Source organism: Vigna umbellata, chromosome 11 (assembly GCF_029865625.1).
Source record: "Vigna umbellata cultivar VRB3 chromosome 11, Vumbellata_1.0, whole genome shotgun sequence".
Classification (NCBI taxonomy): Eukaryota; Viridiplantae; Streptophyta; class Magnoliopsida; order Fabales; family Fabaceae; genus Vigna; species Vigna umbellata.
The window spans coordinates 18456640-18478479 of record NC_142175.1 but is presented as its reverse complement, the minus strand read 5'-3'; the positions used below and the strand labels follow the sequence as shown (position 1 = coordinate 18478479).

Here is a 21840-nt window from a genome sequence, read left to right as displayed (position 1 = left end):
TAAAGTGTTTGTATTCCTCTTTTCCATTGATCAAATTCATGCATACATGTTTAATTATTGTCTTTTGCATTTCAAACTTAAAATCAATTGTTAACAAGTCTTAAATAATCAACAAATCATATAACTAACTAGGCCGTGAGTCCTTTCGGAGAAAGATACTTGGTCTTACCGAGTTTATTACTTGATACGATTCGGTCATACTTGTCGAGGGTTAAACAAGTTTGTTGCGCCATTTTTCGGTGTTCATAAATTTTTCATCAAGTTTTTGGCACCGTTGCCGTGGACTCGTGGTTTAACTAGTTCATTTATGTGATTATTGATTATCTTTGACTTGAATTTTGAATTTTGAAATTTGAATTTCTGTTTTTATTTTCTGTTTTGATTTTTCGGTTTTTATTTTATTTTATTTTATTTTTTTTATTTTATGTTATTTTATTTTATGTTATTTTATTTTATTTTATTTTATTTTATTTTATTTTCTGTTTTTTTTTCAGTTATTATTTTATTTTATTTTCTGTTTTTATTTTATTGTTTTTATTTTTTTATTTTTTTATTTTTTTATTTTTTTATTTTTTTATTTTTTTATTTTTTTATTTTTTTATTTTTTTATTTTTTTTATTTTTTTTGTTTTTGTTTGTTTTTATTTCCTATCTTCCTATCTTTTCAATTATATCTTTTGATTCTTTATCTATCTTCACCATCTTTTTGTGCTAACAAATATTTTCTAGAGTTTTGTACCTAATGCTTACAGATGCAATTCGGACAAGAATTTAACTATATGGCACTCAATTCTACCAAAGTAATCTCAACCACTGGTGGGAACCTCACTCAAGCATGGATCAAAGTCAATTTTGGTAAGCTATCGGACAATTTGAGAATCAACCATGACAACAATGGCAACAATAACCCTCTCTATCGGCAAGAAGGCCAACATTGGAGGACACACTTCAACAGTTTTTGCAGGTGTCCAGCTCCACTCAGAAAAACATTGAAGCATCATGTAAAAGGATGGAGATGAACCTTCGTTACATTATTCAGAGATTGAACGATTTTAAGGTTAATACTGAAGTTAACCCTAACGAGGAAGGTGAAGCCATTGTCACTGAAAGTGACAAAATTTTTGATGAGAAAAAAATAGGGAGAGATGAGGAAAAGATAGAGAGAAAAGAAAAAGAAGAGTTGAGTGAGAAAGATAAAAATGAAGAAAAAGAAAAAGAAGTGGTTGAAAGAGAAGAGAGAAAGAAAATTTGTGTGAAAATAAAGAAGTTGAGAAGAAAAAGAGAAGGGAAGAAAAAAATAAGAGAAAAGAAAAAGAGAAAATTTAGGGAGAAGAAAAGTAAGAAAAAGAAGATGAGAGGAAAGAAGAAGGAATCATATGAAAAACCCCATCCTCATCTAAAGAAGTATCATAGAAAGGAAAAGAAATTTAAGTGATTTATGGAAATTTTCAAGAAATTGGAGATTAAAGTTCCTATGATCGAGACATTGCAACAGGTTCCTAGTTTGATCAAATTTCTGAAGAAGTTCAGTAGAAAGAAGAAGAAAAAGAAGATGGAACATGAGCTTTATTGGGTCAAGCTAGTGACGTTAAAAGAGCGCTTGCTAGGAGGCAACCCATTGATTTAAGAACTTTTAATTTTTGGTTTGGTGATGTAATATTGAACTTTTGGGTATTTTTGTTTTCGTTATAAGTCTGTTACAGGGTTTACATCTACTGATGGATGTTAGGCGGAAGAGTATCTACTGAAGGATACTATGTTTGTATACACCTATTAATGGGTGTTGGTAAGAAAAATTTGCATCTACTAAAGGGTGTTGGAGGATTTTGGGTCAGGCTCGTGATGTTAAACAAGTGCTACCTGGGAGGCAACCCAGTTGATTGATTTTATCTGTATTATTTGTTTTGATTCTGCTTTAGTTGCATGATAGGAATTGAATGTTTGAGTGTTCTGAGAACTTAATTGCAGGGAGCAAGTGAGGGGCATGAGTAGAAGGCACCTAGGGTAAGCTAGAAAGAAGAAAAGCATAACACGAAAGTGCCGCTGAGCGGTGGTATCGTAAAATGGGCTTAGGTTGCCCCTTAGCGGAACCCGAGCCCATTAGGGTATTTTTATACCCTAAGTCACGCTTTGACCTCTATTTTCAGATTCTTCACACACACTCCTAAACACTTTTCCAAAGGTTCTATACATTTTTCCCTTCATTCCTCTTTAGAAAATCTCCCTTCCACTCACTTTCTCATTAGTTTTCCATCTAAGTTTGGGGTTGGGAGAGAGCATCATTGTTGGGGTTGAGTTTTTCAAAGCGCTAAAGCAGGATTTGTTTTATCATTCACTTTTGTTTTTAGAATAGGGTTTGATGCACTCAATTGGAAACTTTGTCTGTTATGATGGTTTGCTTATGATTGTTGTTTGATAAGTAATGCTTGATGATGCTTTGATATTGATTGATGTTGAAATGTGCACATTATATGCTTATACAGGTGATTCACAACCTTCGTGAACAAATGCATGATGTTGTGATTGTGATTATGATACTAAGCATAATGTGTATATGTGGAATGTGAATGAGCCTATATGTGAGGTTTTTGAGCTCCAAAGTTTTTGTGATTTAATGCTATGACTTTGAAAGCATGAATGATTTTGCCCAAGTTTTCTATAATTGAATCAATTGCTTGTTTGCATCATGTGATCAAGGCCATTTGTTGGTAATGCTTTCATTAGCCAAATTCATGATTTTAGCCCCACAAAAGAGAGCACTATGTCTTCTATCCTTTGAACCCTTATCCTTGAACATGATTTGAAAACCCTTTTTGAAAAGCTTTACCTTGAGTTAAGATGAGAATATTATGTGGTATTGATAAATGTTCAAGTTTGGGGTAGTTGGAAAATAGAAAGGGAAAATTGAAAGCATTGAGCTAAGAGCTAAGAATTAAGTATGTGAAAAGAAAAAGAAAAAGAGAAAGAAAAGAGAAGAAAAAGCAAAGCTCAATGCAAAAGAAAGTTGGGAATAAGTAAGAATGGTTGTGTTTATTTGATTCTCTTAACTCAAGGGTTTTGTGATCTAGAAAAACCAATTTTCTTGTTATCCCAGCCACATTATAAGCCATAGAAAAGTCCTTGTGATGATGCTTGCTTGTAAGTGTTTTTATTATGGTTAAATGAAAGGCAAAGTTGATTCATGTGACATTGTGATAATAGAGTGAATGAGTGAATACTTCTTATACACTTGTGTGTTTGAGTGAAACACTTTATCTAGTGAGGAAAGATTCCATGAACATATAAGAACATCTTTGCTTAGTTGATTGATCATTCATGAAAAGTAGCATTTGTTGGATAGTATGTGATTGTGTGAACACTAAAGCATGTGCATGTCTTGATTGAAATCTTTGCAATGAGCTTAATTGAGTACTTACTTATCTTGAAAAGGGAGTTTTGAATGTGGTGAACCATTATATGCATACATGTTTAATTATTGTCTTTTGCATTTAAAACTTAAAATCAATTGTTAACAAGTCTTAAATAATCAACAAATCATATAACTAACTAGGCCGTGAGTCCTTTCGGAGAACGATAATTGGTCTTACCGAGTTTATTACTTGATATGATTTGGTCATACTTGCCGAGGGTTAAACAAGTTTGTGGCACCGTTTTTCGGTGTTCATAAATTTGTCATCACCTAACAACAATACAAGGTTTAGTTCACCATATTCATGGTGAAACTAGATGAACAATAATGAAAGAATGAAAGATAGAACCCTAGAAAGAGGAGTAGGTAGCCTGAGCATCCAAGATCTTCCTCAAAGGGGTGGAAGAGAGAGTGTTTGCTTTGTCTCCAGCCAAGGATACAAACCCTAGGACGTCCTAATGCTTATATACTATTCTAAATATACAGAAAATTAGGCCCAAGCCCAACGTGATTCTTCCCCTCAGCGACATTTTCACCCCTCAGCGGAGCCAACATGATTTCCTGAGTGCCGCTCAGTGGTAAACTGGTGCTCAGCGGTACTTGCGACTTCTCCTTTTGCACTTTTTTAGTTCTTTTCTGATTTCATCTCTATCCTTCTTCACTTCTTTCACCAAATTCACCTTAAAACCTGCATAAAACACTGAAATCAAGCATAAACCTGTCCAGCTCTCTTATTTCCAAAAATATAAACAAAAACATGATTCCAAGCTAGTTTCTAAGTGTTAAAGGTTGCTTTTAGTATCAATTTTACGCATGAAAATAACAGTTTTTCAACTGTTATCACAACCCCAAACTTAGAACTTTGCTTGTCCTCAAGCAAACAAGATGTAACTCAATCTTCTACCAATCAATACAATGGTTTACTCATTCAAAAAAAAATCCTCTTTTCAAGATAAGTAAAAACTTAATTTAAGCTCATGACAAAGACTTCAATCAAGACATACACATGCTTTAGTGTTCACAAAGTCACTTAATATCCAACAAATGCTATTTTTCATGAATGATCAATCAACTAAGCATGGATGTTCATGTGCTCATGGAATATTTCCTCACTAGGTAAAGTGTTTCACTCAAACACAAGTGTATAAGAGGTAATCACTCATTCACTCTTCTATCACAATGTCACATGAATTTGACTTTACCTTTCATTTAACCACAATCAAATAAATTCACAAGCATGCATCGTCACAAGGACTTTACAATGGCTTATAATGTGGCTGGGTGTTGAGAGGGTCGCACCTCCCACAAAAGTTGTGCATAAAAGAATGCAGTATAAACTAGGAAGTGACTCCTAGGTCGTCTCTCAAGGACCAAATGTGGTTCGAGTCTTAGGTCAAACACGTAGTGGGGGGATTTTTAAATGTTTTGTGAATGCAATTGAAATAAATTAAAACTAGAAATTAAATAAAGATGTAACCAGAATTAAAAGCGTTGAAATAAATTTCAAAACAGTAAAAACCGAACGGTAAAAGACACCAAAATAAAAGAATGCAGAATTCATTAGGATTTGAAAATAAAACTCTGGAAAAGTAAACGCGCAGAAAACGTAACAGCAACCTAATTGAAATGCACTAAATGAACTTAAAGTCTAAACGCAACAATAGAAGCATCAGTAAAAGCAAACCGAGATTGAACAGTAAAATGCAATAGAAAATAAAGAAACACTTCTAATGCTATTCAAATGTATCATTAAGCTAAAACATTAAATGCGCAATGTAGCTTGGAAGTAAAATTAAATGCTCAAGTTGCATGATAAATTAAAATACAAGAAGTAAGCGTGTGTAGCTCCAAAGTGAATAATTCCAAAGTGAATAAAAGGTACTGTGTTCTCCTATCAATCAACCTAATGTGTCCCCTATCCCAAGATGTAATAAAATGAAATGTGTTCTTCATTACAAATTGTGATGTGACTACTCCCTGTCACCGTAATACTATTCTTTCTAGTAAAACTAATGAGCTATTCCTACCTAAAAACAATTTAAAAATCAGCGTGTTACTCTCCCAAAATCAAGCACCGCATGTGCTCTTCTCCCAATGAATCAACATTTCACTCTCATCCCTGGTGGCAGCTCTCCAATAATGAAGCACTTCTTCCAGCAAAATAAAGAAAAGAAATTAAACCATTCCAGCATTACATTACCATGCACGTATACCTACATATTCCACTTCTTTTTATTCCATTCTAATCTACCGCGGCACCACTTCTACTCATGCTTTCTCCTCCAAAGTCAATCACGCTTTCTTCCTCAACCTTAACCCTCCATATGTGTTTTTCTTTCTCCAGCTCTTCCTTCGTGGCGGTTGGACGTGTGTCCCTATTTCCTCCAAGGGTTTGTTTTTAAACCCCATGTGCCAAATAAAAATAAGATGGGCCCTCTTCTTTCCAGCTCACGTGAATATCCTTCGAGTGGGTTCCCTTCACCATTCCATTCTCCACCTTGTTTTGTGCACATGCTTCTAGCCACACACATTTCTCTGCTGGACCGTGGACTTGGGCGTGTGCTGGAATGCTGGAATTGAAGGCTTGCTGGACGCTATTGGATACACCGCTACTGTGGAGTTTGCTTTTATTGGGCTGTGGCTGCTGCCTCTGCTGGGATCCTGTGTGCACCCCTCTTCAAAAATGAAAGCTTCCTTCCACCCGTCCAGCCCACTCCGTGACACCACCTTCTTCTTAACGTGCAGCCCCCTTTTTTTTTCTTTGGGCCGTGGCAACTTCCCATTTGCTGGACCGGTGAGTGAACTTATAAAAATTGAAGAAGTCTTCTCGGTGGCAGCTGGAACGTGATGCTCTTCATATGAAAGCAAGCTGGGCTGAGGTTTGCTCTGTGCACCACGTCTTCATCCCAACGTTCCATCTCATCCGTTTGCACCCCCTAATTGAAATCCACACCTCCTCAATCATTTTAGTTTAAACTATAATTCATGTGGCATTTCTCTTTAAGTCCCAAAATACTATCCAAAAATTTCCCTACAATTAACAATGCAAATAATTAGCTCAAATAATTCAAATTAATTAAAATAAGAATTTTTGGTCAAATTAAGCACAATTAGCAAAAACGGAAAAATACCGGACTTTTAAGCATAATTCCCTGATTAAATCTAGCACAATAGGCTAAGTGAAATTGAGAAAATATTGACTCATCAAAATAGACCACACTTAGTCTTTTGCACTCCTGGGCAAAATCAAGACGAAAACCAGGGAACTACTCAAACATCAGGGAGGTGACACAGACTCGACAGACAGACAACAAGACTCCAAAACAGGAACACAGTTGCACAATTCTCACAAAATCTGGACAGTAAAAGGTATAGGCAGAATCCCACACAGAGTCAATGAAAGCAGATACTCAAAGAATCATCCAAAAAGTTCAGTACAAGGAAAACAATCAATCAGTTCAAGAGATGAATCAAAAGCAACAGAGCCTCACAGATGCACACAATCAGTGTCTCTCTCAAGTGTTTAAGGTAAATCAATGTCACTCAATGCACTCAAGAAAGCAAACACAAATAGACTTGGCAAGCCTCTAATATCAACACTCAAAACATATGCATGTTCAAATCAAAAGGTCTTTAATGGATGTAATGGGGCCAAGGACAAGGGAGGATATATCTGGATAAGAAGCTACAAACCATAAGGAACAGAGGAGCAATGGGGAACAAGTGTAAACACATTCAAACACACCCACAACCTCTAATTCCATCCTCTTCTTGACTCCATTATTCAAAAATTTTTTATTTTTCTCATTTTTCTCACTTTTTTTTTTCATTTTTTTTTTTCATCCTGTCTCCTTTCTTTTCTCTTTTTAGCACACAACTGTCAGAGATAAAATATAAATCATATTTCCGAAAACAAAACAAGAAGAGGAACCAACCAGCCAATTCATCAGAAACCCCCAAAAGACCACACTTATTCCCAAAACACTTCCAAAGCTCCAAAATTCCCTAAGGTTAAGGTAATCATGGTTTTTCACTTAGGGCTAGTGTATGAACTTCAAAACAAAGAAATGAGGAAAGTATAGGCTCAAAAGGGGTTTTCAAAGGATCAGAACAAGGTAAGCTTATTTGGCTACAGAAGCTCAAGAACAAAACTGCCTTTATCACTTCCAAACATGCATATCAATCAAGAATTATCAACAAGAGTCAAACCAAGGCATATGCGCAAGCAATCAAGAGACATATCACACACAAGAAAGAACATAAAGTGGCTCAAATCTCACACAAGGTAATTGTCACAATCAATTCAACCTCTCAAACATCATAATCATCTTCCCAAGCAAAGAAAAGCAAGGGATTTCAAACCAATAAGTATCAATCAAGTGAAGTGAAAGACGAGTCTACAATTTTAACACAGTCCAGAAATGAAGAGAATCATGCAAAATTGTATACAAGATAAAACAAAACTACCTAGAAAAGAAAAAATTTAACACGAAAAACAAAAACTAACAAAGAAAAATAAAAATCTCCCCTAATAGACCACACTTAAACTACACAGTGTCCTCAATGTGTCACAAACAATAAGATCAGAAATCAGAACAGTGAACAAATCATGGACAAGTGCAATAAAAGTACGGAAAGGGGGAGAAGAGAGAAAGAAAACTCCCCTGGTCATGGTGGCAGTTGCCAATTTTGGACTATCAGGGAGATGTCTTCCACCACAGGATCCAGCCAGGAAGTTTTGAGGAAAAACTGCTTCATCCTCCATATTTGATCAAGCAGGGAAATGTCTTCCACAGCTGGATCTAAGAAGAAGTGATTGTTGATGAGCGGGTTCAGCTGGTGCCTATTGATGTTGAAACTGTTGTGTATGTAAGCACCTTTTTCTTCCACTGTGGGTGTTTGTCTATCAAATTCATGTGTACCTCCTGCAACATGGTTAGTGCGATGTGTCTCCAAAGAAATGATATGCAGGGGTATAACACCCAATCCTAGTGTAACAGGCTGAACCTCAAATATACTCTCAGAACATGAATCACTTTCAAATTTAGAAACAATATCAACCACAAACTCAGATTCAAGTTCAGTGCATGGAGAATAAACATTCGGATGTGATAGCAAAAATTGGTTCTCATCATGCAGAGAGGGAGAATTAAAAACATGCTCATCAACAATATAATCATCAACATACCTATCAACAACATAATCATGAATAGCACATTCATCAAAGAAATAATCAATTTTAGGTATTGATAACAGTTGAAAAACTGTTATTTTCATGCTTAAATTGATACTAAAAGCAACCTTTAACACTTAGAAACTAGCTTGAAATCATGCTTTTATTCATATTTTCAGAAATAAGAGAGCTGGACAGGTTTATGCTTGATTTCAGTGTTTTTGTGCAGGTTTTAAGGTGAATTTAGTGAAAGAAGTGAAGAAGGAGAGAGATGGAATCGGAAAAGACATCAAAAAGTGCAAAAGGAGAAGCCGCAAGTACCGCTCAGCGGTAGTTTACCGCTGAGCGGCACTCAGGAGCTCACGGGAGGACCGCTGAGGGGCAAAATGGCCGCTGAGGGGAAGAAACGACTCACGCACTTACCGCTGAGCGGTACTTTACCGCTGAGCGGTACTTTACCGCTGAGCGGTACTTTACCGCTGAGCGGCACACTTATGGGCTTGGACCTAGATTTTTTGTAATTTTAGAATAGTATATAAGCTTTAGGACGTCCTATGGTTTGTATCTTTGGCAGAAACGAAGCAAACACTCTCTCTTCCACCCCTTTGAAGGAGGATCTTGGATGCTCAAGCTACCTCTTCACCTTTCTAGGGTTTTATCTTTCATTCTTTCATTATTGTTCATCTAGGTTCACCATGAATATGGTGAACTAAACCTTGTATGTTTGTTGGGGAATCAATGTAATCTTTTGAAGCTCTCATATATGGAATTTGTGCTTGCATCTTAATCTAAGATTTATGCTTTCCTTCATCATTAGTTAGGGTTTTTCCTCTTTGCCTAATGCTTGCTTTGTTTAACTCATTCAATGCATGATTATTGATTTTGTCGATACGGGAACGTACGGGGAAGTCTAGATCCGGGGAATTTCTCCCAATATTATATTGGTTGTCGTTAAGCTCCTGCACTTGATGAACTAATTATTAGGAATGCTAGGAATTGTATGAACTCATAATTAGGGAGAAGCCTTCTTGAAAGGTACTTTAGAGAGTGGCATTAACAATGATGATTTGAATGTTGAATTCCTAAAATATATGAGAGTGGATAAGATGAAATTGAACCCCAACAACATATTCATCCATATATTTCATTGAAAGTGCTGGTCTTTTGTTTTAGCCATTGATCAACCTCATGCATACATGTTTATTTTCGTCTTTTGTATAGTAAAATCCAATTATTTTGTTCTTAAGTCTTAGCTAATCAACAAATCACATAACTAAACTAGGCCGTGAGTCCTTTGGGAGAACGATACTTGGTCTTACCGAGTTTATTACTTGAAACGATTCGGTCATACTTGCCGATTGTTCAACAAGTTTATGACATCATATTTTGGTGATCATAAATTTGTCCATCAAGTTTTTGGCGCCGTTGCCGGGGACTCTGGTTTAACTGGTTAATTTGTGTGATTATTGATTATCTTTGACTTTAATTTTGAATTTCTGTTTTTATTTTCTATTTTTATTTTTTCGGTTTTTATTTGATTTGGTTATATTTTATTTGATTTTATTTGATTTTATTTTATTTGATTTTATTTTATTTTATTTTATCTTATTTGATTTGATTTGATTTAATTTTATTTTATTTTATTAGATTAGATTTTATTTGATTTGATTAGATTAGATTTTATTTTATTTTATTTTATTTGATTAGATTAGATTTTATTTTATTTTATCTTATTTGATTTTATTTTATTTTATTTTCTGTTTTTATTTTTTGGTTATTATTTTATTTTGTTTTATTTTTTGTTTTGATTTTATTTGATTTTGATTTTATTTGATTTGATTTTATTTGATTTTATTTGATTTGATTTTATTTTATTTTATTTTATTTTCTGTTATTATTTTATTTTGTTTTATTTTTCTGTTTTTCTTTATTTTATTTTTTGTTTTCTATTTTTATTTTTTATTTTTTATTTTTTTTTTCTTTTCTGTTTTTATTTTTTATTTTTTTCTGTTTTTATTTTTATTTATTTTTTTTCGTTTTTTGTTTATATTTTTTATCTTTTTATGTTTTTCTGTTTTCTATTTTTATTTTTCTATTTTCTGTTTTTATTTGTATCTTCTATCTTGCTATCATTTATCTTATTATCTTTTATTCTTTGTATCTTCTCTATCTTTTTGTGCTAATAAATATTTTCTAGAGTTTTGTGCCTAATGCATGTAGGATGCAATTCGGTCAAGAATTTAACTATATGGGCACTCAATTCTTCCAAGGTCAACAAAGGCAAGCAAGAGATTTCTTCATTCAGGCAGGGCATGGAAGAATCACTCGGGCATGCATGGGAAAGATATAAAAGCTTATTAAGAAAGACACCCACGCATGGATTTGACGAAGTGGAAGTAGTCCTAATCTTCCTTGGAGGTCTTGGTTCACAAACCAAGATGATGCTTGACGCCTCAGCAGGAGGAAATATCAAATGGAAAACTCCAGAGGAAGCTACAGAAATCATTGACAATATGGCTACTAGTGATAATGAGCTGAACAGAGAAAGAGGAGCTCCTATTCAACAAAAAGGAGTTCTACAATTGCAATCCAATGATGCCTTGCTAGCTCAGAACAAGATACTAACTCAACAATTGGAGAATCTCACAAAGATACTTGCACAACTACCAAAAGAGTTAAGGACTGTTGCACAGGTTCAACCACAGATGTGTGAATTGTGTGGAGGCGACCATATTAATAGTCAATGTGCCTTTCCAGTAGAAGCCGTAGAGGATGTAAACTACATGACCAATCAATACCGTCAAGGGAACTATAATCAAGGGTGGAAACCACACTCAAGTATTGGTCAAGGACAAAGTAGGCAAGCTGGACAATCAGGGCCATTTCACAAGCAACAACAGCAACAACCAACCTTATGGCAACAAATGTCTACACTTAATGAAAGATCAACAAGGTTGGAAGAAACTCTTCAGCAATTCATACAGAAAACTGAATCTTCTCAAAAGAGCACTGAAGCCACTATTAAGAACTTGGAGATTCAAATGGGTCAGATTACCAAGCAATTGGAAGAAAGGTCTGACAAAAATTTTGGGGCTAATACTGAGGTTAACCCCAGGGAAGAGTGTGAAGTGCTAGTGAGTGTAAATGTTGAAAAGGTTGAGTTGGAAAAAGAAGAGAGAGAAGAGAGAAAAGAGAGAGAAGAGAAAGAAGAAGAGAAAATTTGTCTGAAGATTGAGAAAGTGAGTAGAAAAAGAAAAGAAAAAAAGAAAGTGAGAGAAAAGAAAAAGAGGACGAGAGAAAAAAAGAAAGAATCATATGAAAAATCTCTTCCTCATCCAAAGAAGTATCATAGGACGGAAAAGAAATTTAAGTGCCTCATGGAAATCTTCAAGAAATTGGAGATTAAAGTTCCTATGATTAAGACATTGCAACAGGTTCCTGGTTTGATCAAATTTCTGAAGAAGTTCAGTAGAAAGAAGAAAAAGAAGGTGGAACATGAGCTTTATTGGGTCAAGCTAATGACGTTAAAAGAGCGCTTGCTGGGAGGCAACCCAGTGGATTTAAGAACTTTTTAATTTTTCTTTGGTTTGTAAATTTTTAATCTGTTGAACATTACTTTGTCATTATTTTTGGAGATAGCATCTACTGAAGGATGCTAGTTTGACATAGCATCTACTGAAGGATGCTAAGTTGTAACACCTACTGATGGGTGTTGGTGAGAAAATTTAGCACCTACTGATGGGTGTTGGTAAGTTGTAACACCTACTGATGGGTGTTGGTGGATTTTGGGTCAGGCTCGTGACGTTAAACAAGCGCTATCTGGGTGGCAACCCAGTTGATTGATTGTTTTTGTTTGTTTTATTTTTGTTAGGGTTTGCATAAGTATTTTAAACATTGAATTGCAGGGAACCAGTGAGGGGCATGTCTAGGAGGCACGTAGGTTAAGAAAAGAAGGAGAAGAGCACTTCACGAAAGTGCCGCTGAGCGGTACTATCGCAGAGTGGGATTTGGTTACCCTTTAGCGAAACCCGAGCCCATTAGGGTATTTTTATACCCTAAGCTGCGCAAATGCTTTTATTTTCAGGCTCTTCTCTGCACACACACTCCTACATACCTTTTCAAAGGTTCTCTACAACTTTTCCCTCATCCCTCTTTAGAAAATCTCCCTTCCACTCACTTGCTCACTAGTTTTCCATCTAAGTTTGGGGTTGGGAGAGAGCATCATTGAAGGGGCTAATTTCTTCATTGTGGTTTACTAATGCTTAACAATGTATCTTTTGGTTTTGTGAATTATGTTTGATGCAGGGATGGCCTCCTCGTCGGGCAAAAAGAATCAAGACTATAAGATCCAAGAAGAGGAAGATACAGAGGACAGCTCAGATTAATGAGGAGCTGAGATAACATTTACTGATGAATGTTATCATATGCTTATGCGTTTGTTGGTTTAAGTTTTCTGAACTTATTGGTTTTTGTTTTTAGATTAGGGTTTGATTTACTCTATTGGAAACCTGGTTTGTGTGATGGTTTGCTATTAACTGTGGTTGTTTGATAAGTAATGCTTGATGATGATTAGTGATTGATTGATGTTGAGATGATGTGCACATTAAAATGCTTATACAGGTGATTCGCAAGCTTTGTGAACAAATGCATGATATTATGATTGTGATTGTGAGATTAAGCAGGATGTGTATGTCAAATGTGAATGAGCTTATATGTGAGGTTTTGAGCTCCAGAGTTGTTATTGTTAAATGCTATTACTTTGAAAGCATGAATGACTTTGCCCAGGTTTTCTATGATTGAATCAATTGCTTGTTTTGCATCATATGATCAAGGCCGTTTGTTGGAACCCTTTTTATTGGCCAAATTCATAAAGTTAGCCCACTAAAAGAGAACACTTTGTGTTCTATCCTTTGAACCCTTAGCCTTGAACATAAATTGAAAACCCTTGATTGAAAATCTTTACCTTGAGTTAAGTAGAAGATATTGTGTGGTATTGTTAAGTGTTCAAGTTTGGGGTTATTGGGAAAAACATGAAAAAGGAAAAGCATTGAGCTAAGAGCTAAAAAGTAAGAATATGCAAAGAAAAAGAAAAGAAAAGAAAAAGAAGCAAAGCTCAATGCAAATGCAAAGGCAAGTTGGGAAGAATAAGAAAAATTGTGTTGTTATGATTCTCTTAACTCAAGGATTTTGTGATCCAGAAAAACCAATTTTCTTGTTAACCCAGCCACATTATAAGCCATTGAAAAGTCCTTGTGATGATGCATGCTTGTGAATGTTTTTGATTGTGGTAAAATGAAAGGCAAAGTTGATTCATGTAACATTGTGATAGTGGAGTGAATGAGCGAAACACTTTACCTCTTATACACTTGAGTGTGAGTGAAACACTTTACCTGGTGAGGAAGTATTCCATGAGCACATGAACATCCATGCTTAATTGATTAATCATTCATGAAAAATAGCCTTTGTTGGATATTAAATAACTTTGTGAACACTAAAGCATGTGCACATCTTGATTGAAATCTTGGTCATAAGTTTCATTGAAGTCTTTACTTATCTTGAAAAGAAGATTTTTGAATGAGTGAACCATCATATGAATTGGTAGAAGATTGAGTTACATCTTGTTTGCTTGAGGACAAGCCAAGTTCTAAGTTTGGGGTTGTGATAACAGTTGAAAAACTGTTATTTTTATGCTTAAATTGATACTAAAAGCAACCTTTAACACTTAGAAACTAGCTTGAAATCATGCTTTTATTCATATTTTCATAAATAAGAGAGCTGGACAGGCTTATGCTTGATTTCAGTGTTTTTGTGCAGGTTTTAAGGTGAATTTAGTGAAAGAAGTGAAGAAGGAGAGAGATGGAACCAGAAAAAACATCAAAAAGTGCAAAAGGAGAAGCCGCAAGTACCGCTCAGCGGCAGTTTACCGCTGAGCGGCACTCAGGAGCTCACGGGAGGACCCTTGAGGGGCAAAATGGCCGCTGAGGGGAAGAAACGACTCACGCACTTACCGCTGAGCGGCACACTTATGGGCTTGGACCTAGATTTTTTGTAATTTTAGAATAGTATATAAGCTTTAGGACGTCCTAGGGTTTGTATCTTTGGCAGAAACGAAGCAAACACTCTCTCTTCCACCCCTTTGAAGGAGGATCTTGGATGCTCAGGCTACCTCTTCACCTTTCTAGGGTTTTATCTTTCATTCCTTCATTATTGTTCATCTAGGTTTACCATGCATATGGTGAACTAAACCTTGTATGTTTGTTGCGGAATCAATGTAATCTTTTGAAGCTCTCATATATGGAATTTGTGCTTGCATCTTAATCTAAGATTTATGCTTTCCTTCATCATTAGTTAGGGTTTTTCCTCTTTGCCTAATGCTTGCTTTGTTTAACTCATTCAATGCATGATTATTGATTTTGTCGATACGGGAACGTACGGGGAAGTCTAGATCCGGGGAATTTCTCCCAATATTATATTGGTTGTCGTTAAGCTCCTGCACTTGATGAACTAATTATTAGGAATGCTAGGAATTGTATGAACTCGTAATTAGGGAGAAGCCTTCTTGAAAGGTACTTTAGAGAATGGCATTAACAATGATGATTTGAATGTTGAATTCCTAAAATATATGAGAGTGGATAAGATGAAATTGAACCCCAACAACATATTCATCCATATATTTCTTTGAAAGTGCTTGTCTTTTGTTTTAGCCATTGATCAACCTCATGCATACATGTTTATTTTCGTCTTTTGCATAGTAAAATCCAATTATTTTGTTCTTAAGTCTTAGCTAATCAACAAATCACATAACTAAACTAGGCCGTGCGTCCTTTGGGAGAACGATACTTGGTCTTACCGAGTTTATTACTTGAAACGATTCGGTCATACTTGCCGATTGTTCAACAAGTTTGTGACATCATATTTTGGTGATCATAAATTTGTCCATCAAGTATGTTTTCCTCCACTTCCCTAAAGATTGGAAAAGTGGTGGAAGATGAAAATTGTCTACCTGATTCAAAATTACTGCTTATACCTGCCTGGTCCTCAAGATCTTCAACAGTCTCCTCAGGTGCAAGAGTGGGGACATAGGGCGATGGGAAAGTAGGTGGCGCAATACTAAGCTCATGACTCTGCTCCCCATCTCCTATGCTGATGACACTAACATCATCATCTGGAATCTGAACAGTCTGAAATGGTAACTCTGAATCTTGAGACTGTTCCTGATTTAATTGAGTAGCCATCTGCCCTATCTGGTCATTCAAGCTCTGAATGGACACTCTGGTCTCTTGCTGAAACTGCAGGTTCTGCATGGTCAACTGCTCCAACAACTCCTGCAATGTAGGCTCAGAAGTAGAAGGCTGAGGAGCTATTTCGGCAGAAGCATCATATTGCTGACTCTGATATTGCTAGACTGGTGGAGGCATGAAAGTACTCTGGAATGGTGGTTCTTGATATTGATGTTGTGGAGCATTGTACCATCCCAAGGTAGGGTCATTCCATCCAGGACCGTTGTTGTATCCATCTTGCACATGGGAGAATTTGCTCAGAAATTTATGCTCAAGATCTTCCCATCTGGTAATGGATCCTGGAGGAAGAGAGTCTTTCCAATCTTTTGCTTCTCTTTCTAATGAGTGCAGGAATGCCCTTAAGAAAACTAGATCATCCGGGACATTTGGAAGTTTCATTAAAGAGCAAATTCGATAAAACCTATCCAAATGTTCATGTGGGCATTCATCTGCAAGACCATAAAACTTGGGCAACAAATTCATCAGTCCAGTGGTGAGAACTAAATGATCACCATCCTCATTAGGTGGAACCGGCTCCCAAAGAGAGCTCTCAGAAGTTGGAGGATGAGCCATATTGTTCTCAGCATAAAAGTCAGATAAATTACAATCAGAGTAATATGCAGAATAAGAGTCATAGCTAGAGGCATCGACAGAATAAGCAGTATTCACATAATCAAAATTGGTAGACATGGAAAAATAAAAATACTAAAAAATTACGAAACAAATAAAACACAAGACAATTTTTTTTTAAATGACAGACAAAACACATACAACACGCATACAGAAAACAGAACATCACATCACAACACGAGACAAAACACACACAACAAAAGACCTAAGACCGAACCATTGGTCCCCGGCAGCGGCGCCATTTTGTTGAGAGGGTCGCACCTCCCACAAAAGTTGTGCATAAAAGAATGCAGTATAAACTAGGAAGTGACTCCTAGGTCGTCTCTCAAGGACCAAATGTGGTTCGAGTCTTAGGTCAAACACGTAGTGGGGGGATTTTTAAATGTTTTGTGAATGCAATTGAAATAAATTAAAACTAGAAATTAAATAAAGATGTAACCAAAATTAAAAGCGTTGAAATAAATTTCAAAACAGTAAAAACCGAACGGTAAAAGACACCAAAATAAAAGAATGCAGAATTCATTAGGATTTGAAAATAAAACTCTGGAAAAGTAAACGCGCAGAAAACATAACAGCAACCTAATTGAAATGCACCAAATGAACTTAAAGTCTAAACGCAACAATAGAAGCATCAGTAAAAGCAAACCGAGATTGAAGAGTAAAATGCAACAGAAAATAAAGAAACACTTCTAATGCTATTCAAATGTATCATTAAGCTAAAACATTAAATGCGCAATGTAGCTTGGAAGTAAAATTAAATGCTCAAGTTGCATGATAAATTAAAATACAAGAAGTAAGCGTGTGTAGCTCCAAAGTGAATAATTCCAAAGTGAATAAAAGGTACTGTGTTCTCCTATCAATCAACCTAATGTGTCCCCTATCCCAAGATGTAATAAAATGAAATGTGTTCTTCATTGCAAATTGTGATGTGACTACTCCCTGTCACCGTAATACTATTCTTTCTAGTAAAACTAATGAGCTATTCCTACCTAAAAACAATTTAAAAATCAGCGTGCTACTCTCCCAAAATCAAGCACCGCATGTGCTCTTCTCCCAATGAATCAACATTTCACTCTCATCCCTGGTGGCAGCTCTCCAATAATGAAGCACTTCTTCCAGCAAAATAAAGAAAAGAAATTAAACCATTCCAGCATTACATTACCGTGCACGGATACCTACATATTCCACTTCTTTTTATTCCATTCTAATCTACTGTGGCACCACTTCTACTCATGCTTTCTCCTCCAAAGTCAATCACGCTCTCTTCCTCAACCTTAACCCTCCATATGTGTTTTTCTTTCTCCAGCTCTTCCTCCGTGGCGGCTGGACGTGTGTCCCTATTTCCTCCAAGGGTTTGTTTTTAAACCCCATGTGCCAAATAAAAATAAGATGGGCCCTCTTCTTTCCAACTCACGTGAATATCCTTCGAGTGGGTTCCCTTCACCATTCCATTCTCCACCTTGTTTTGTTCACATGCTTCTAGCCACACACATTTCTCTGCTGGACCGTGGACTTGGGCGTGTGCTGGAATGCTGGAATTGAAGGCTTGCTGGACGCTATTGGATGCACCGCTACTGTGGAGCTTGCTTTTATTGGGCTGTGGCTGCTGCCTCTGCTGGGATCCCGTGTGCACCCCTCTTCAAAAATGAAAGCTTCCTTCCACCCGTCCAGCCCACTCCGTGACACCACCTTCTTCTTAACGTGCAGCCCCCTTTTTTTTTCTTTGGGCCGTGGCAACTTCCCATTTGCTGGACCGGTGAGTGAACTTATAAAAATTGAAGAAGTCTTCTCGGTGGCAGCTGGAACGTGATGTTCTTCACATGAAAGCAAGCTAGGCCGAGGTTTGCTCTGTGCACCACGTCTTCATCCCAACGTTCCATCTCATCCGTTTGCACCCCCTAATTGAAATCCACACCTCCTCAATCATTTTAGGTTAAACTATAATTCATGTGGCATTTCTCTTTAAGTCCCAAAATATTATCCAACAATTTCCCTACAATTAACAATGCAAATAATTAGCTCAAATAATTCAAATTAATTAAAATAAGAATTTTTGGTCAAATTAAGCACAATTAGCAAAAACGAAAAAATACCGGACTTTTAAGCACAATTCCCTGATTAAATCTAGCACAATAAGCTAAGTGAAATTGAGAAAATATTGACTCATCACTGGGCTAACAAGAAAATTGGTTTTTCTAGATCACAAAACCCTTGAGTTAAGAGAATCATATAAACACAATCATTCTTACTTTTTCCCAACTTTCCTTTGCATTGAGCTTTGCTTTTTCTTCTCTTTTCTTTTTCTTTTTCTTTTCACATACTTAATTCTTAGCTCTTAGCTCAATGCTTTCAATTTCCCTTTCTATTTTCCAACAACCCCAAACTTGAACATTTATCAATACCACAGAATGTTCTCATCTTAACTCAAGGTAAAACTTTTCAACGAGGGTTTTCAAATCATGTTCAAGGCTAAGGGTTCAAAGGATAGAACACATAGTGTTCTCTTTTAGTGGCTAATTTCATGAAGTTGGCTAATACAAGGATTACCAAAAAATGGCCTTGATCATATGATGCAAACAAGCAAGTAATTCAATCATAGAAAACCTGCGCAAAGTCATTCATGATTTCACAGTAATAGCATTTAATCACACGAACTCTGAAGCTCAAAACCTCACATATAAGCTCATTCACATTTGACATACACATCCTGCTTAGTATCATAATCACAATCACAACATCATGCATTTGTTCATAAAGCTTGTGAACCACCTGTATACGTATGTAATGTGCACATCTCAACATCAATCAATATCAAAGCATCATCAAGCATTACTTATCAAACAATCACAATCATAAGCAAACCATCATAACAGACAAAATTTCCAATTGAGTACATCAAACCCTATTCTAAAAACAAAAGTGAATGATAAAACAAATCCTGCTCTAGTGCTTTGAAAAACTCAGCCCCAACAATGATGCTCTCTCCCAACCCCAAACTTAGATGGAAAACTAGTGAGAAAGTGAGTGGAAGGGAGATTTTCTAAAGAGGAATGAAAGGAAAAATGTAGAGAACCTTTGGAAAAGTGTTTAGGAGTGTGTGTGCAGAGAAGAATATGAAAATAGAGGCCAAAGCGTGACTTGGGGTATAAAACTACCCTAATGGGCTCGGGTTCCGTTAAGGGGCAACTTAACCCATTTTACGACACCACCGCTCAGCGGTAGTTTGCCGCTCTGTGACACTTTCGTGAAGTGCTCTTCTTCTTCCTAGCTTACCCTAGGTGCCTTCTACTCATGCCCCTCACTTGCTCCCTGCAATTAAGTTCTCAGATCACTCATGCAAATCCCTATCATGCAACTAAAGTATAACAAACAAAAATATAATCAATCAACTTGGTTGCCTCCCAGGTAGCGCTTGTTTAACGTCACGAGCCTGACCCAAAATCCACCAACACCCATCAATAGGTGTAACAAACCTAGTATCTTTCAGTAGATACTTAACCACCTAGCATCCTTCAGTAGATGCTATACCCAAAAATTTACAGAAGTAATGTCCAACTGATAAAAATTTATAAAACCAAAATAAAATCAAAAGAAAAATTGTCCTCAAATCACTGGAATGCCTTCCAGCAAGCGCTCTTTTAACGTCATTAGCTTGACCCAATAAAGCTCAAGTTCCTTCTTCATGGTTGATGTTCATATCACACCAACTCATCAACTACTTCCTGTCCACTTTTTTGACTCTTCTGGAATGTGGAGACTCTGTCTCTATCATCTCATTTTCTTTGTAGCCTTTCACAACCCACAACTTGTTTTTGAATCTCACAGGTGTACCAAGTTGGAGTCATTTTTTCATCCAGTCATCATGGACTTTTCTTCCTCTTCCAATATTTTCTTCTTCCTGTACCTGAAACAACAAATAATGTTTACCTTTAACCTTGGGCTTTTCATCTTCAGGGCTAGTCATGAGTACATCTTGAAATGAAGCTTTATGACTAGCTTCTTCCTCCTGCATCTGCCTCTTTTCTTTGAGCACATCTACAACAACTCTTTCTTCTCGGTCTTGGAGCACCACTATACCTTCATCCACATCAATGATGACTTTGGCCGTTTTCATAAACGGTCTTCCGAGAATAATGGGTATCTTTTCAGTCTCCATCTCCATCACCACAAAGTCTACCAAGAACTGTAGTTTGCCTACACAAACTATAATATCCTCTGCTATTCCATAGGGTTTCTTTGAAGATCCATCTGCCATTACTAAATTAACCTTTATAGGCTTCACATCAACATCACCAATCTGCTCAAGTAAAGAATAAGGTATCAAGTTAACACTTGATCCTAAATCAAGTAAAGCCTTCTTAATCCTTTTCTTCCCTATTGTGCATGGAATGGAGAAACCTCCTGGATCTTTTGCTTTTGGAGGAAATGGCTCCTTTTTAACAACTTTATACTTCTTTGTATCATCATTTCTACGTCTTTTCTTTGTAGAGACTTCTTCTTCAGGTTTTGTATAAACTGTAATATGCTGTAATATCTCCTTCCAAGGTACATCATTGTCCACCATATTGAATAATTCTGTAAAATCAAATTGTTTCTCATGATTTAATGGAAAAGGAAAAATATCTTCACTCTTTATCTCTCTTCTCTCTCCTTTCTCTTTTCTCTCTTCTTTTTCTCTCTCTTCTTTTTCTTTCTCTCTGTCTAACTCAACTGTTTCATCATTTGTACTCTCCAACACTTTACATTCTTCCCTGGGGTTAACCTCAGTATTAGCCCCAAAATTTTTGTCAGGCCTTTCTTCCAACTGCTTAGTAATCTGACCCATTTGAATCTCCAAGTTTTTAATAGCAGCTTCAGTGCTCTTTTGCGAAGATTCAATTTTCTGTATGAATTGCTGAAGAGTTTCTTCCATCCTTATTGATCTTTCATTAAGTATAGAAATCTGTTGCCATAAGGTTAGTTGTTGTTGTTGCTTGTTAAATTGCCCACTTTGTCCAGCTTGCGCACTTTGTCCTTGACCAATGCTTGGGAGTGGTTTCCACCCTTGATTGAAATTCCCCTGTGTTGAAAGGGTCGCACCTCACACAAAAATTGATTGCAAAATTAATGCAGTATAAACTAGGAAGTGACTCCTAGGTCGTCTCTCAAGGACCAAATGTGGTTCGAGTCTTAGGTCAAACACATAGTGGGGGGGTTTTTGAAGATTTTGGGAATGCGAGTGAACTAAATTAAAACACGAACAATCCTAAACTGAACAGTGCACATCAGCCAGCTAATTAAATTGGGCTTGAAAAATGAGTGAGCTAATAAAATAAAATAAACCGAACAACTAGTAACTAAAAACACCTT

The 21840-nt window shown here is 36.3% G+C and overlaps 1 pseudogene; it reads right to left on the bottom strand.

Moving 5' to 3' along the window:
- Positions 1-21840, bottom strand: part of LOC148191076 (uncharacterized) — a 40476-nt pseudogene that overhangs the window by 5714 nt on the left and 12922 nt on the right.